Source organism: Chaetura pelagica, unplaced genomic scaffold (assembly GCF_000747805.2).
Source record: "Chaetura pelagica isolate M959 unplaced genomic scaffold, ChaPel_1.0 scaffold963, whole genome shotgun sequence".
NCBI classification, from domain to species: Eukaryota; Metazoa; Chordata; class Aves; order Apodiformes; family Apodidae; genus Chaetura; species Chaetura pelagica.
In genome coordinates this window covers 588,288-593,859 of record NW_009952705.1, presented here as the reverse complement: position 1 = coordinate 593,859, position 5,572 = coordinate 588,288, and positions in this window count along the sequence as shown.

Below are 5,572 nucleotides of genomic sequence, written 5' to 3'. Positions count from 1 at the left end.
TCTTTCCCTCCTGTCATAACTTTTAATTAAAATCTACAAAAGGCAGATAACTAGTCCCTCTGCATAATTGCGGGGAGTAGATTTTATTGTATAGAAAAATGGTTTTAATTTTTAATAGACTTATTTTTAAGGAAGAGCAACACTTTGAAGGGAGCTGTGAGCACTGGTAACATTATCAAAGGCAAGAAGAAGAACAAAGATGGGTTTATTACATGTTCCCTATAAAACTGTTATTTTAGGGGAGTTTTATGCTTCCTCCTAATGAGAGATGAATTGCACTAGCTTCGTTTGTGTTAGGAGGAAAATTAAAATGAAACTGATAAGAGGCCCCAGCCTCTAGCTTCTGACTTACCTCCCAATTATAAATGAAAGCTCACAAGCATTCCAGAGATGGGACTTGATGTCTACATTAATTATAAATAAATTATCTACACTTAATGTTTAAATGAAATTCCAGATAAAGCTTTATATTTAGAAGAGCATTGCATCAGTGTGTATTTATGTGAGGAGTCTGGATGAACTGTGGCTGTTTCTGCGGGACGTTGGAGCGGGGAGCAGGGACCCCCACAGAACAGACCCAGTTCTCCTTCTCCTCCCCTCCCTCCCCTGCCACCTGCAGTGTCTCTGTGGCCGGGTGCTCCCAGCCAGCCCCTGGAACTGCTTCATACCATCAGAAATCCAGGATGCAGCAGCTTCCCAGGGGCCTGAACACATTGGTCTGATTTCTTCTTGCTGCCTGTCCAGCCCCAGGTGCTGGCCCCACACTTCCAGCCTGTACCAGCTCCCCCAGCATGTGCCAGCCCCCCAGTGGATGCCAGCCCCCCTCTTTACGTGTGCCAGCCCCTCCCCCCCCAGCCCCAGCTCCTGGCATGGTTTATTAAGGCACCTCCGTGCTTGCTGCCACCACAATTTCCTCCCCAGCTGCCTATGCCAGGCAGCTTCCTGAAAGAGTCTGGGAGCAAGACAGGGAGCAGGGACACAGGGACACTGCTGATGCCAGGTGACATAACTGGAAAATAACCAAACCATACATCAGGGTACAAGCCCTCCTGCCTCACTGCACAACTCTGCTAAGGCAGCTCTGAGACCACAGGATTGGATCACCCATCCCTGCCATGCCAGAGGGGCTGAGCATGGGGGGGCTCCTCTGCTCTCCTGGGAAAGAACCTCTCCTCCCCATGTCCCCCCCTGCAGCTGAGCTCTGCCAGGCCTCAGCTGGCACGTGGGGATGGTGCTGGGCTGAGTGGCTGGCAGGAACCCGGGCAGCCTGGAAAAATCTGTCCTAATCCCTGAATCCAACACAGCAGAACATGGGGACCACGCAGAGCATCTGGAGCAGGGCAGAGCATCCCAAACAGGGCAGAGCATCCCAAACAGGGCAGCCTATGCACGTGTGCTCCATCAGTGAGCGCTGGGCAGGCAGAGACCGGTGGAGTCGGCCCAGGAGCTGCAGCAGGGTCACCTTTGGTATCGCAGCACTGCACAGTCCTCACTCTGCAAAGGGAGTGGTATCTCATTTCTTCCTCAATTAGCTCCTGATTATCAGTGTCCCAGGGCCCCTTTCCAGTCTCTGTTTAATGCACCATTAATAATTCATTTCTCAGATAGCAAGAACGCAGTGCGAGGTTGGGGCTTTGTGACTAATAAGAACCAGAGCAACCCTCATCTCCAAGGGACAAATGAAGGGAACAAAAATAAAGAGAAAGAATCAAAGATAATATGTTTTGTGGCCTTTAATCAAACACTGGATAAAGGGTTTAATTACTCAAGAGAAGAACACATAGGCACACTCCTCCTTAGCAGCCACAGGCTGCTGTGCTCCCACCAGGGGAAACTGAGGCACCCTGGACATTCCCTTAGAAGCCCAGAACATCCCAGCCCCTCAGTGGGGACTTTAGGGTCACAGCAGTGTCTGGGGATGTCTCTGCAGTGGGTTGAGGCGATGGGCAGGTCAGGACAAGGCTTTCCTGGCCAGGCAGAGCAGCCCCGAGGGGCAGGAGAAGGGCTGAGCCAGCGCCGGCCCGGGAGCTGCGAGGAACCGCCCCGTGTCTTGGCAGCAGCGCACTCAGTGTGACGGTTCCTGACAGATCCAATTATAAAGCCAAGTCTCATCAGAATCGCAGCCCTGAGATTTAATGCATGAAATTTTGTGTGGGAATTTTCTGATATTGCAGCCTGTGGGGCAGGTCCCTGTGGGCTGGGCTGTGCTGGCACCCTGAGCATCCCTGGGCCTCACCCTGCCGTGCTGCATCCCCTCCCTTCCCCACGTCCCACTGACACGCAGCCCAAATGCAGTCACCCGAAAAATGGCAAGAAAGGGTCCCCCCCGAAGTGCTGAGGAAGTGGGTCACCCACAGCCTCCTGCCCTCCTGCCCAGCAGTGACTTGTCTTGGCCTTGGCCCCAGCTGCCGCGTGCTGGGATCATCCCTGCCCCTGGGCAACGCAGGGCAGCGGGGCTGGGATCAGGCACGGGCTACAGCTGTAAATCACTCGGGCTTCTAGTAGCTGAGGAGCTGCCCAGACTTTCACTGCACAGCCCTAGGACAATATTTTTAGCCGGGCTTCCTAGAAAAGCCCAGGACCTGCCCAGGACCCTCTGGCCAGTTTCAGCCACTTGACTGGTCTCAAAGTAAAGAGGTTCTCATGAGTTCCCATAGATGCAGTGAACAAAGAGAAGTGGGAGAGGAGAGAGAGAGGCAGGACAGCCTTCCCTCATGTCATCACTTCTCCTCGGCTCTGGAATCTTTGCGCTGCTGGGGGAGAGAGATTTGCTTTTGCACCAGCCAGGCTGTTCCACCCTCTGCCCAGCCCAGCTGAGCCCAGGCTGGCAGCAGGGAGGAAGGTGCTGAGGTGCTCGGCTCCTACCTGTGGGCTGGGAGCACTCTGTGTGCAGGCTGCAGGGGTTCAAAGAGTGCTCCCAGCAGGGACACCTCCCTGAGCCCCCTGGGGACTCGGCAGCCCCTGGTCTGGGTGTCCCTCTCACGATGCCAGTAGGGATGTGGGGCAGTAGAAGTGCTGGCCCTGCAGTGCCCTGGGCACATGTCACCCTGTGCCACTGGCATGGCTGGCATTGCCCAGCCACATGCCAGGGAGTGTTTTTAGCCTGAGCAGAATAAAACCACAGTGATTATGTTTCCTGCCTCCCCACTCGTGGCGGGAGGGAAATTGTTTGATGCTAATCCCTTTGTTTAATCCACCCGCAACCTGACATGCGAACAGTCGGGATTAGCTCGGGCAAGGACCCGCGGGATGCGCAGCCGCCGGTCGCGGGGACAGGGGAGCAGAGCAAGACAGGGATGTCCCTGCCCTTTTCTCCCAGCAGCAGAGGAGCAGGATCATGGGAGCAGCGTGGAGAAAGGGCTTTTGGATTTCAGGATCGAGTTCCTCCACTCGAGCAGTTTTCACCAGGCTGGAATTTCCCCTGGTACAGAAAGGGAGGCTCCAGCTGTCCCTGGAAAGGTCACCTCGGGGGCTGATATCCCCCGGGCTCCGGCAGAGATACTGTGTGACAGCAAGATCTTCAGATGTGCCTGGGAAGGACAGCTCAGTCTCCTGTCCCACTCGCCCACGGATGTCACCAGATTCATCCTGCTGCTTTAAGAGAGGTGTCCGGGACCCTTCTCCAGCCACTCCGTGCCCTCCTTCCTGCAGACTTGTGCCTGATCTTGAGTTTCTATTTGTGTGACTTTATCTTCAAGCCCCCAGTTCTTATTATTCCTCTCTCAGCTAAGTTAAAGAGCCCTTTAATACCTGGCAGCTTTCTCCGTGGGCAGGTACCTGACTCTGTAATCAAGTCACATCTTGGGCTACTTTTTGATAGGCTAAACAGACTGAGCTCCAAGTCTCTGCTGAACACCCAGCCTCGGGAAAGGGCCAATCTGAGGCGCTGCCGAGCAGAGCGGAGCTGGGCTTTCTCAGCTGGTGCATTGAAAGGTGAATTGTCACTTTCTGATACACTAAGGATAAATGAAATGGGGCAGTGTAAAAATAAATTGTTGCATTGCCCTTGCTCTGGAGAGGCCTGTGAGCACACGGGGCTGCTGGAGGTACAGGGGGGAGAAGGGGAGAAGGATGCAGGTGCTCCTAGGGCTGTGTCCATCCCTGTGCCAAGCCCTGGCCTGGCAGCCTGTAGGAAGCTCACCTGCAGAAGAGTAGGTGGGAAACACTTTCACGGCACTTTTGCCAGCAAAATCTGCTGCAGCAGCTGTTTGTCTGTCTCTCTTTACAGGCAGGGAGTTATGATGGCCAGGAACATAATGCTTTGGGGAGCTGAAATAAGCAAAGATGCTTTGAGCACAGACTTAAATCCAGAGGTTATTGACGGGCGGTGAGTGCTCAAGAGCTGGTCCTCACTAATGCCCCAGTATTGACAGTGCAATGATGGCATAAAATGGGGCTTCAGGTTGGTTTAATCACAGGACAAGCCAGCCCAGCACCGCCCAAAGGGAGGAGGGAGCAGGGTGGCACAGGGCAGGATGCAGCCCCCTCGGGGGACCCCAGTCCTGAGCTGTGCAAAGGGGGGAATGGAGCAGAGACCCCCCCCCAGCCTGGAGCTGACCCTCAGGGGGAGGGAATAAATTCTAATTAAAAAATTGAAACCTATAAAATCTTAAATAATTCATTATATGGTAATGACCACAACATTAATATGTGCTTCGATAAAACCCCCCCCTGACCCTCAGGGGGAGAACGAGCGGTGCAAAGAGGCGGTGCCGGGGGAGCCTGCGGAGCACATTGCAGACCCGCTGCTTGCAGGAGTGACCTGAATGGCTGATCAGAGGGGAGCAGCCACTGCCTCAGCTCGGGCTGCAGGACGCAGCAGCTGCCCGCGGCGGCCAGGGCAGGTTAACGGGGTCGCAGGGATGCCCGTCCCTGCACCCCCACATGGGCTGGCCCAGCTGCAGGTAGCCTGGGGGCTCAGCCACACCAGGCTGGCTCTGAGGGACACTGGCTCTGAAGGACATTGGCCAAGGTTGCAGCACCAATCACTGCAGCTTGGCTGCTCCCAGCTGCCAGGCTCAAGGTGATCAGGACCCCAGGAAAGAGAAGCCAGACACGGCTGGGGTTCAAGCAGAGCTGGCAGGGAGAAACAAGCAGAGGCTGGACTTACATCCCACAGAGTGATGCTGTCCTGGTCATGTACCACATGGGGTCAGGTATACCCCAAAAAACACAGGCAAATTTGGATAAATTTTGCAGAAATTCTGCTTTTGGGCACCACACTGGACAACTGGGCCCATCAAGGCTGGTGAGGGATCACACCACCCAGTGTTGCAGGCACCCATCAGGTTAACTCACAGCCTGGATTCACAAAGCACAAATCAGGGCAACCTGAGCATAGCCAAACGACCTGGGGTCCCTGCAGGAGGGATTCTGCTTGGGGAGAGGTAAGAGAGGCAGGACAGGCCAGCCCAGCCCACAGAGAGCTACAAATAACTCGAACGGCCTCATTACCCAGTTTCCGATGAACAGGAGTTTTCTTTCATGCTTCCCCCGAGGCAACCTCCGCCTAAAATTGGGCTATGCCTCATGGCAGCCCCTGCCCCCCAAGCCAGGCGGGGGCCGGACGGTC